Raw genomic sequence first — 11969 nt, forward strand, 5'->3', positions numbered from 1 at the left:
CAGCATTCAACACCGTAATTCCCTCCAGGCTTGACAAGAAGCTCAGAGACCTCTGCCTTCATCCTGCCTTGTGTAACTGGATCCTGGACTTCCTGTCAGATCACCGGTAGGTAGTAAGAGTGCACTCCTTTACTATGCCCCTCTGACCCTCAACACAGGTACCCCTCAGGGCTGTGCCCTATGCCCCCTTTACTATATGTATACCCATGACTGTTGCCACGCACAGCTCCAATCTGCTAATTTGCTGAGGACATTACACTGATTAGCCTAGTCTCAAATAATAACGAGAAGAAGACATCACCCTGACACAGTGGTGTCAAGAAAACAACCTCTCCCTCAATGAGCTGGTTGTGGACTACAGGAGGAATGGAGATGGGCTAACCCCTACAGACATCAATGGATATGGGATTGAGAGGGTGAACAGCTTTAAGTTCCTTGGCATAAACATCACTGAGGATTTCGTGCTCTGTACGTACCGTGGTGAAAAAGGCACAACAGCATCTCTTTCACCTCAGACAGTTGAAGAAGATTGGTATGGGCCCCCAAATCCTAAGAACTTTAGCATTAGGGAGCATCCAGACTGGCTGCATCACTGCCTGGTATGGGAACTGTACTTCCCTTGATTGCAGAATTCTGCAGAGAGTGGTAGGGACAGCCCAGTGCATCTGTAGATGTGAACTTCCCTTTATTCAGGACATTTACAAAGATGTGTGTAAAAAGGGCCTGAAGGATCATTGGAGACCCGAGTCACCCCAACCACAAACTGATCCAGCTGCTACCATCTAGGAAACAGTACCACAGCATAAAAGCCAGGACCAACAAGCTCCGAGACAACTTCTTCCAGCAGGCCATCAGACTGATTAATTCATGCTGATGCAACTGTATTTCTATGTTATATTGACTATCCTGTTGTACATAATATTATAAATTACTAAAAGTCTACACCTTCGTTTAAATATGCAACTAAATTGAATTGACTTTATTACTTGCATCCTTCAATCACATGAGACGGAAAGATTTTTACACCCAGTGTATGAAGGATGTAAGTAATAAAATCAATACAATAATGTTTTACTACTCTCTGGTATTAAGATTGACATGAAGGTTGACGTTGTGGATAAGGTTGTGTTAGGTTACAGCGGGACATAGACAGGGTGAAGAACTACGCTGAGAAGTGGCAGATAGAGTTCAGTTCAGAAAAGTGTGAAATAATTCACTTTGGAAGGTTGAGTTTGAAGGAAAAATACATGCTTAATGGTGGGATTCTTAGTGTGGAAGAACAGAAGGGAGTCCACATCCATAGATCCCTCTGTTGCTGCTTGTTAAGAAGGGATATGGTGTGTTGGCCTTCATTAATTGGGGGATAGTGTTCAAAAGCTGCGACATAATGTTGGAATATTGTGTTCAGTTCTGGGCACCTCATCATAGGAAGGATGTGGAATCTTTAAAAAGGATGCAAAGGAGATTTACCAGAATGATGACTGGACTAGAGAGACATCTTATGAGGATGGGTTGAATGAGCTTAGGACTGTTTTTGGCTGGCCCAGTAAAGTCAGGAGCAAGAGAGGAGACAGCTCAAGTCCATGAGTAAAATTTAAAAGGAGGCATTCGCAGACTTTCAGCATTTTTGCAGCATCCCAGCCAAATCAGGAGCAGGCTGGGGGAAGGCAACTCACAGATCCATGAGTGAGATTTGAAAAGGAGTGTTTGCAGCCTTTTGGCATTTTTTTTCTGGCAGCTCAATCAAATTGGGAATGAGAGAGGGAGCAACTCACAGGTTTCTGAGTGAGATTTTAAAGAGGAGAGTTCGTGGGTTTTAAGCATTTCTGTTGGTCCAATCAAATCAGGATTCAGTCGCAACCCATGTAAAATAATATGGGGACAAGCAAGGCGGCCATCGTGTTAGTGGACCGGTGTTGAAGTGGAGTGGGATGCTTGGATAAAGTAACTATCTGGTAAGTTTCTTCATTATTCATCCTTCGTTCCTTGTTAGAACAGTGAGGATTACTCCAGGGGTGTGTTGTGTTTTTGTGTGAGATATGGGAATTCTGGTAGACCTACAGCCTCCCGAATAACCACATCTGCACCAGATGCACCGAGCTGCAGTTCTTCAGAACGTATTAAGGAGGTGAAGAAGCAGCTCGATGACCTTTGGCTCATATGGAAAATAGAGGAGGTGATATAGTAATATATAGGAGACACAGATGGGTGGTCATCCCTAAGTTGCCAGAGGCAGGTACCTGGGTGACTGTCAGGGGAGGGAAAGGAAATGGGCAGCCAGTGCAGAGCACCCCTGTGGCCGTTCCCCTCAACAATAAGTTTACGGCTTTGGGTATCATGGGGGGCAGTGGCCTATTGGGGGAAGTCTCTGGCACTCTGATTCAGAGGTGGGGAGGGTGAAGAGGACTGCAGTGGTGATAGGGTATTCTATAGTTAAGAGTAGACAAAAGATTCTGTGGATTAGGGACACCCAGTTAATATGTTGTCTCCCAGGTGCCAGGATTAGGGATGTTTCTGATGAGAGCCATGGCATTCTAAAGGGGGAGAGTGAGCGGTCAGAAGTCTTGTACATATTGGCACCATTGACATGGGTAGGAAAAGGGAGGAGGTCTTGAAGAGTAGAAAGCTGAAAAGCAAGATCCTCAAGGTAGTAATGTCTGGATGCTACCTGTGCCACATGGCAATGAGGGTAAGAATAGGATGATTTCAGCAGATGAATGTGCAGCTGAGGAACTGGTGCAGGGGCAGAGTTTCAGATTTCTATATAATTGGGATCTCTTCTAGGGAAGGTACGATCTGTATGAAGAGGTTTCACCCTGAATCCAAGGTGGACCAATATCCTTGCAGGCATGTTTGCTAGAAATGTTGGGGTGTGTTTAAGCCAGTTTGGCAGGGGGATAAGAAACAGGATGGGGAAGTTGGTATACAAGCATAGGCAGCATGTAGTGAGACTGTCAGGAGAAACAGTCTCCCGTGCCCCATTACATGAATTGCAGTCTAACAGAGCAGAAGAAAACTGAATAGGGTGATGAATACAATCCAAAGACATTTTATTTGAATGCATGCAGTATACAGAATAAGGTAGGTGAGCTTGTAGTGCAGTTAGAGATTGACAGTTATAACATTGTGGGCATCACTGAGTCGTACCTGAAAGAAGTTTATAGTTGGAAGCTTAACATGCAAGGACACATTGTATAGAAAGGACAGGCAGGTAGGCAGAGGGGTTGCAGTGGCTCTTGGTAAAAAATGAAATCAAATCCTTAGAGGTGACAAAAGATTGGAAAATGTAGAATTATTATGGGTAGAGTTAAGGAGCTGCAAGAGTTAAAAGACACTGATGGGAGTTATATAAAGGCTCAGAGCAGTCACCAGGATGTGGGCCACAAATTACAATGGGAGATAGAAAATGCATGTCCAAATGGCAATGTTATGATAGTAATGGAGGATTTCAATATGCGGGTAGATTGGGAAAATTGAGTTAGTGCTAAATCCTAAGAGAATTTGTAGAGTGCCTATGAGATGGCTTTTTTAGAGGAGCTTGTGGTTGAGCCCACTAAGGGAAAGGCAATTCTGGATTGGTGTTGTGTAACTGGATTTGAATCAGAGACTTAAAATAAAGGAATCCTTCAGAGGCAGTGATCGTAATATGGTAGAATTCATCCTGCAATGTGAGGAGTAGCAGCTAAAGTTAAATGTGAGTACATTAAAGGGAATTACAGAGCCATGAGGAAAGAGCTGGACAAAGTCAATTGGAATGGGACACCAGCAGGGATGATGGTAGAGAAGAAATGGCTGGAGTTTCAGGGAGCAATTTGAAACATGCAGGATTGATGCATCCCAAAGAAAAACTATTTTAAAAACAGGATGGCACGGCTCTAGCTGACAAAATCAAAACCAACCAAGGCAATAGAGCGGACATATAATAGAGCGAAAATTAGTGGGAATTTTGATTATGAAGCTTTCAAAAACCAACAGATGGAAACATTATTTTAAAAAAACCATATGGAAGGAAAAGATGAAACGTGAAAGTAAGCTAGCCAATAACAAAAAATGATAGTTTTCTCAGATATACGAAGACTAAAGGGGGAGAGGAATCAGTGAATGTGTGTATTTGGATTTTCAGAGACCATTGGCATGATGCCATAGATGAGGCTGCAGTGTATTATGACTAAACGAGAGACAACAACAGGATGAGGAAGGGTAGACTGGGAACACAGGCTATTGGTGGGACGGTTGAGGAATACTGGAATACTTTCAAAGAGATTTCTCAGTGCTCAACAAAAGTAAATTCCAGTTAAAAGCAGGGAGAGTACAGGGGTGGTGAGAGCCAGCCATGTGTTAACTAAGGAGGTAAAAGAAAGCATCAAGCTAAAAGCTTGTGCGAACAAAGTCGCCTATACTAGTGGGAAGACTGGAAAATCTTTAAAAAGCAGCAAAGAGCCACTAAGCAATCAATAAAGAAAGGGAAGGTAAAGTATGAAAATAAACTAGCACAAAATATAAAACAGATAATACAAGTTTTAATTATGTAAAGCAGAAAAAGGTGGCAAAAGTGAACATGGGTCCCTTGAAGGATGAGCAGGGGAATCTATATTGGGTAATGAGGAACTGGCCAAGGCTTTGAATGATGATTTTGTGTTGGTCTTCACGGTGGAGGACATGTCTTAACATGCTGAAGAGAGATGATGTGGATGTGGTGGGAGGACAGGACCACAATACAATAGCTATAACTAAACAGGTAGTGCTGAGTAAACTTGTGAGCTTAAAGATAGACAAGTCCCCTGGGTACCGAAAGAAATGGCGGAGGTTGTAGTTGATGCTTTGGTGATAATTTACCAAAATTCTCTGGACACTGGGTAAGTCCCAGCAGATTGGAAGAAGGTGAATTTCACACAGTGTTCAAAAAAAGAATAGGCAATAGGAGTTAACTATAAGCCAGTTACTTTAACACGTGTAGTTGGGAACATGCATGAAGCTATCATTAAAGAAATAGTGAGGGATCTGGGGAAAAAAAAGATCCAATATGCAGACACAGCATGTATTCAGCAAAGCCAGGTCCTGTTTGACAGACTTGCTGGAGTTCTTTGAGGATGTAACAAGCACAGTAGATAAAGGGGAACAGATAGATGTTATTTACTTGGATTTCCCAAAGGTATTCAAAAAGGTGCCACGCAAAAAAAAACTTAACTATCAGATAAGGATGCATAGAGTTAGTCTGATGTATTAGCATGTATAGAGAATTGGTTAACCAATAGAAAGCAGAGAGTTTGGATACATGGGTATTTCTCTGGTTGGCAATCACTGATGAGTGGTGTGCCTCAAGGGTTGGTGCTGGGCCCACAACTGTTCACAAAATACATCAATGATCTGGAAGAGGGGACCAAGTGTAGTTTAAGTTTGCTGATGACACTAAATTGAGTGGAAAAGCAAATTGTGCAGAGAATATGGAGAGTCTGCAGGGCGATATAGACAGGTTAGGTGAGTGGGCAAGGGTCTGACAGATGGAGTACAATGCTGGTAAATGCAAGGTCTCCACTTTGGAAGGAAAAATGGAAGATCAGATTATTATTGAAATGGTAAAAGATTGCGGCATGCTGCTGTGCAGAAGGACTTGGCAGTGTTCCTGCATGAATACGAAAGGTTGGTTTGCAGTTGTAGCAGGCTATGAAGAAGGCAAGTACAATGTTGGCCTTTATTATTAGAGGGATTGAATTTAAGAGCAGGGAGATTATGTTGTAACTATACAAGGTACTGACGAGGCCGCACCTGTGTGCAGTTCTGGTCTCCTTACTTGAGGAAGGATATACTAGCTTTGGAGGCAGTGCAGAGGAGATTCACCAGGTTGATTCCAGGTATAAGAGAGAAATTGAATCACCTGAGACTGTACTCAATGGAATTTGGAAGGATGAGAGGAGATCTTATAGAAACATATAAAATTATGAAAAGGATAGATAAGATAGAGGCAGCAAACTTGTTTCCACCGGTAAGTGAGACTAGAACCTGGGGTTATAGCCTCAAGATTCGGGGGAGTAAATTTAGGACAGAGAAGAGGAAGAACTACTTTTCCCATAGAGGTAAATCTGTGGAATTCTCGGCCAAATGAAGCAGTGGTGGCTGCCTCAGTAAATATATTTAAGATGAGGTTGGATAGATTTTGCATTGAAGGGGAATTAAGGTTTATGGGGATAAGGCAGGTAGGAGATGAGTCCATGGTCAAATCAGCCATGATCTTATTGAATGACGGAGCAGAGCCTACTCCTGCTCCTATTTCTTGTGCTCTTACCTTTCCATGGGCTCTTATCTTGTTATCAGCTTGGAAAGAGCAATGGCTGAGCAGCAGGCGGCAAAGAGTGTGAATAAAGAGCACCTCCTGATTGGGTGTCGCTGACTAGTGGAGTTCTGCAAGGGTTGGTGTTGGGACCACTTTTCGCATTTTATATCAAGGTTTTGGATTACGGAATTGATAGCTTTGTGGACTAGTTTGCAGATGATATGAAAATAAATGGAGGGTCAGGTCGTGTTGAGGAAGTGGGGAGGATGGAGAAGAACTTGGGTTAGGAGAATGGACAAAGTGGCAGATGGAAAACAGTGTGGTAAATTGTATGGTCATATCTCATGCTAGAAGGAATAAATCCATGGACTATTTTCTAAGTGGAGAGAAGATTTAAAAATCTTGAGTTGCTAAAGGACTTGGGAGAGCTCATCCAGAATCCCCTCAAGGTTAACTTCTAGGTTGAGCTGGTGGTGAGGAAGGCAAATGCAATGTTAGTATTTATTTTGAGATGACCAGAATATAAAAGCTGAGGCTTTAAGGCGCTAATGTGCTTGGAGTATTGTGACCAGTTTTAGGCCCCTTATCTAAGAAAGGATATGCTGACGCTGGAGAAAATTCAAAGGCAGTTCACAAATATGATTCCGAGATTGTAATCTTATTATATAAGCAGCATTTGATTGCTCTGGGCTCATTCTTGCAGGAATTTAGAGTGGGGGGGGGGGTGGAGGGGTGATCTCATTTAAACCTATTGAATGTCGAAGACCTAAATAGTGGATGTGAAGAGGATGGAGTCCAGAACCAGAGGACAAAACCTCAGAATGGGGGGTCATCCATGTAGAATGGAGATGAGTATGAATTTCTGTAGCCTGGTGGTAGTGAATTTGTGGAATGTGTTGTCACAGGCAGCTGTGGAGGCCAGGCCTTTGAGTGTATTTAAGGCAGAGATTGATCCTTGATAAGTCAGGGCATGAGAGATTATGGATCAGCCATGATCAAATGGCAGAGCAGGCTTGATGGGACGAATGGCCTAATTCTGCTCTTTTCTCTTTTTAATACAAAATACCTTTATTACAAATTCAGTGCTATATATACAAAACAGTGACTAACACAATTACTTCACTACAAATAGAGAATACACATTAAACCAAAATACTTCCATATCTGTCAGTGATGGCAATTACACACCCCCCTGCTCCCCCATGGAGCCCAACTGTCCCGGACTGCATGTGGTCCTTCTCAATATTTACCCGGGCATGATCATACCCCCTAAACATGGCCAGGCAGCCTACCTGGGCAGATCCTCCCTCTAACTGTTTCCAAGACCCACGGATGGCTGTTTTCGCCAGCCCCAGGACCAAGTTGACGAGGACATCCTCATCCCTCATGCCCCCCTCCTTACTGGATGACCATATATAAATAGGGTGGGGCTATGGTCTTTTCTCTTTGGAGTGAAAGAGGATGGGAGGTGACTTGATAGAGGCGTACAAGCTGATATGAGACATAGATCAAGTTGATAGCCAAATATTTTTTCCCAGAATGGAAATTGCTAATACAAGAGGGCATAATTTTAATATGATTGCAGGAAAGTATAGAGTGGGTGTCAGAGCTGTTAGTGGTTTCTTTTAAGTGTGGTAGGTGTAGGAGACGCCCTGCTAGGGGTGGTAGTCAGGGCAAATAAATTTTAAACTCTTAGAGACACATGGATGATTGTAAAATGGAAGGCTATGTAGGATGGAAGAGTTAGATTGATCCTAAAGTTGGTTGAAAGTTTGGCACAACACTGGGCCAAAAGGCCTGTGCTGTAATGTTATGTTCTATACCAACAACAGGTGAAATTCAATTTCTAGATGTGTTCTTATCTGGTTAAGCTTCACTAAAGGTTGCCTGTCCAATCCTTGACCTTCCTAATGTGTGCCTTGTTTCCTATTTGAATTACAGAAGCTTGAAACAGGCTAAGTCATGCCTTACTAACAATTAAGTTTTTCAAGGAGGTGACAAAGGTCCTGAAGAGCTCTTTGGGCACATGAACATGCAAGAAATAGAGGGATATGGGCATTGTGTAGGCAGAAGGGACTCATTTGGTTGTGCATTTTATTTCTAATTAGTTGAGCATGACATTGTAGATTGAGGGGCCTGTTCCTGTTCTGTACTACAGTACTATATTGTATGTTCAAAGCTGGGTGCAGATTTAGTTAGCAATTCAGATGCATCATGTGGTGCATAATAAACCAATTTGCATATTTATGAAACTATAATGGAAAATAATTGACAAGTAATTAACAGCCCTTGGTCTCCGGAGGACCTTGAACAGAGCTGAGTTTATCTTCAGTTTGTTGCCTTTCCTGTCTTCCCATGCACAATCAATTCTCTGAATCTTTCCTCCATCTGCTTAGCTTTGTTCTAACAAAACCCCATTCAATCAACATACACAGTCTTTAACAGATCCCACATTCTCATTGTTACAGTGGTTACTGCCAGAAGTGATGTTTTAGCTCTGAGGTCAGAAAGGACAGTTTGGTCAATGTTTACAGTTATCTCCTTTCACAGATCATACACACATCAGTTCTATCCCCATCCTTCAGACATGTCTCCAAACTTGCCTTTGTTCATCTGTCCATGCCAATGTCAATTAAATCTCCCATACAGATTTGATCTAGTTGCCTTCTCCCTATGTATCTCCCCAAATATAAAACTGTTTGAACCAAAAGTCATTGCACAGAAAAATACACTTGTTACAAAGAGTTATTTGCATGTCATTTTTGTTTTGCAGCATTTCCTCAGAATCAAGATCATTATCATAGTAGAGAGAAATAACACCATATGCATAACTTGCACATTAGCAGTACGTTACTCCAATCTTTCAGTTAAATCAAGTTTCAACTCAAGTCGCTTTTTATTGTCATTTCAACCATAAGCTGCTGTACACAGTAAAAACGAAACAACGTTCCTCAGGACCATGGTGCTACATGAAACAACACAAAACTACACTAGACTATGTGAGACAACTGAAGGCTACACTAGACTACGTAAAATAACACAAAAACTACACTAGACTACAGACCTACACAGGACTACATAAAGTGCACAAAACAGTGCAGGGCAGCACAATAATTAATTAATTAATAATAGACAAGACAATAGCCTCAGTAGAGGACAAATTTCAATGTAATAATAAATGATGAAGATGTCAGTCCAGACTCTGGGTATTGAGGAGTCTGATGGCTTGGGGAAGAAACTGTTGCACAGTCTGGTGTGAGAGCCCAAATGCTTCAATACCTTTTGCCAGATGGCAGGAGGGAGAAGAGTTTGTGTGAGGGGTATAATGGTGGGAAAAGAGACCCTGATCTTCTCAGCTGACCTCACTATACACTGCAAGGTCTTGTGATCCGAGATGGTGCAATTCCTGAACCAGGCAGTGTTGCAGCTGCTCAGGATGCTCTCGATACATCATCTGTAGAATGTCGTGAGGATTGGGGTGGGTGGGAGTGGGAGATGGACTTTTCTCAGCCTTTGCAGAAAGTAGAGACGCTGCTGGGCTTTCTTGGCTATGGAGCTAGTGCTGAGGGACCAGGTGAGATTCTCCGCCTGGTGAGCACCAAGAAATTTGGTGCTCTTGAAGATCTCAACGGAGGAGCCGTCAATGTTCAGCAGAGCTCATGATTTACAATTTTATAACTATTCCATAAATAAAAAGGTTTGTAGGTGACACAAAAATTAATTGTGTTGTTCTGTAGTGTATGATTATCCTGATAGAAGGGTAATCGTGCACTACAGAGTAATACTGATCAATTGTTAAAATGGACAGAACAATGACTGATTGAACTTAATCCTGAAAAGTGTGAGATAATGCCCTGTGGAAGCAGCAAAACTATGACATGCACAATAAATGCTGAGGTCTTATAAGAATTGGGTAACAGAGGAATATGGATGTAGAAGCCAAAGGATTCCTAAAGGTGGCAGCACAAACAGATAATCAATGTCACGAAGAAGACATAGAATGTAACCACCTTCAGGTGAGACAAAGAATACAATTTTGGAGAACATTGGTTAGACCACAGCTACATTTCTGATTGTCATATTACAGGAAAGATGTGATTATGTTGGCAAAGGTGCGGAGGAGATTCATCAGGATGTTGCCTTGAGAAAAGTTAGATAAGTTTGCTTCTATGGAGCAAAGGAAGGCAGAGAGGCAACCTGATAAAGGTATGGAAGCATTGAATGGGTAGATAGTAACCATCTTTCCCTGTGGTACACTTGCCTAAGACAACATGGTGTAGGCTTAAGGTGAAAGGAAGAATTAAAGCAGGTTTGAGGGTAAATAGTTTTTTTACGCAGCAGATGATATCTTGAACTTGCTGCCAGAGAAGGTGGTGGAGTCAGATACAGTCACTGTGTGTAAGGGACAGTTCCACAGGTATTCCAATAGGTGAGGTGAAGAAGGATATGAACATAGTCTGGGAAAATAGAATTACTGTACAAGGATAATATGATCAGAATGGATGTCATGGGCCTGTTTCTGTGCTGTATATCTCCATGACTACTTGACTATGAAATTTAATTCAATTCAATACCAGTTTAGGAAAATTTACTATTTGGTAGTGTACCTTTGCCTTTTGAGATTGAGGATAATGCACTTTAACTAGCTGAGCTGTAGTAAAGCTTTACTGTTTAATGCAGCATTTCCATCTTTAAAGCATGAGTCATTATTCTCATAATTTGCAATAGTTTTCTGCAGTCCAGAGATAACATTATGATAAATTTAAATTGTTTTATTATCACATGTAATAAGGTACAGCGCAGAACTAGATTCATCTCTAATTGCCGACGAGACATCAACCGGCTCAACTTCTGCACTCCTCTCTCTTCCTTGAACCTTGCCCTTTTGAACACTCTGCCCTCCACTCTCTCCACACCAATCACAACCTTACCATCAAACCCACAAAGGGGTTGCTGTTGCACTGTGGGGGACTGACCCCTACCTTGCTGAAGTCAGATGGCAACTCGCAGGCATTTCCTCATACTTCATTCTTTCTTGAAGAGGACCACACTATGGATCATCATAAAACTGCATCCAACACCATCACTGACCTCATCAACTCGAGAACTCCTATCCACTGCCATCAATCTCATAGTTCCCTTACCCCACATTGGTGGCTTCAACCTCCTAGCCAGGTTCCACAAACCTGACTGTCTGGGAAAGCCCATTGTCTCTGCATGCTTCTGCCCCACTGAACACATCTCCTCATACATTGACTCCATTCTATCCCCCTTGTTTCAGTCCCTTCCCACCTACTTTTGCAACATCTCGCATGCTCTTGATCTCTTTACTAGCTTTCAATTCCCTGGCTTTGACCATCTCATTTTCATCATGAAACCCCAGTGCCTATTCACTTCTGTTACCCAATAATAAGGCCTTAAAGCTCTCTGCTTCTTTCTTAATAAAAGAATCGACCAGTTTCCCTCCACCACCACCCTCCTCCATCTGGCAGAACTGGTCTCACCCTGAAGAATTTCTCCTTCAGCTACTCGCACTTTCCACTTTCGAGGGGTAGCCATGGGCTCCAGCTATGCCTGCTTTTTCTGTTGACTACGTAGAACAGTCCATGTTCCAAGCCTTCCCCAGTAATGCTACACAACTCTTTCTCCACTACATTGGTGATTGCTGCTGCTTCATGCACCCATACTGAATTTGACA

The sequence above is a fragment of the Hemitrygon akajei genome, chromosome 12, assembly GCF_048418815.1.
Source record: "Hemitrygon akajei chromosome 12, sHemAka1.3, whole genome shotgun sequence".
Classification (NCBI taxonomy): domain Eukaryota; kingdom Metazoa; phylum Chordata; class Chondrichthyes; order Myliobatiformes; family Dasyatidae; genus Hemitrygon; species Hemitrygon akajei.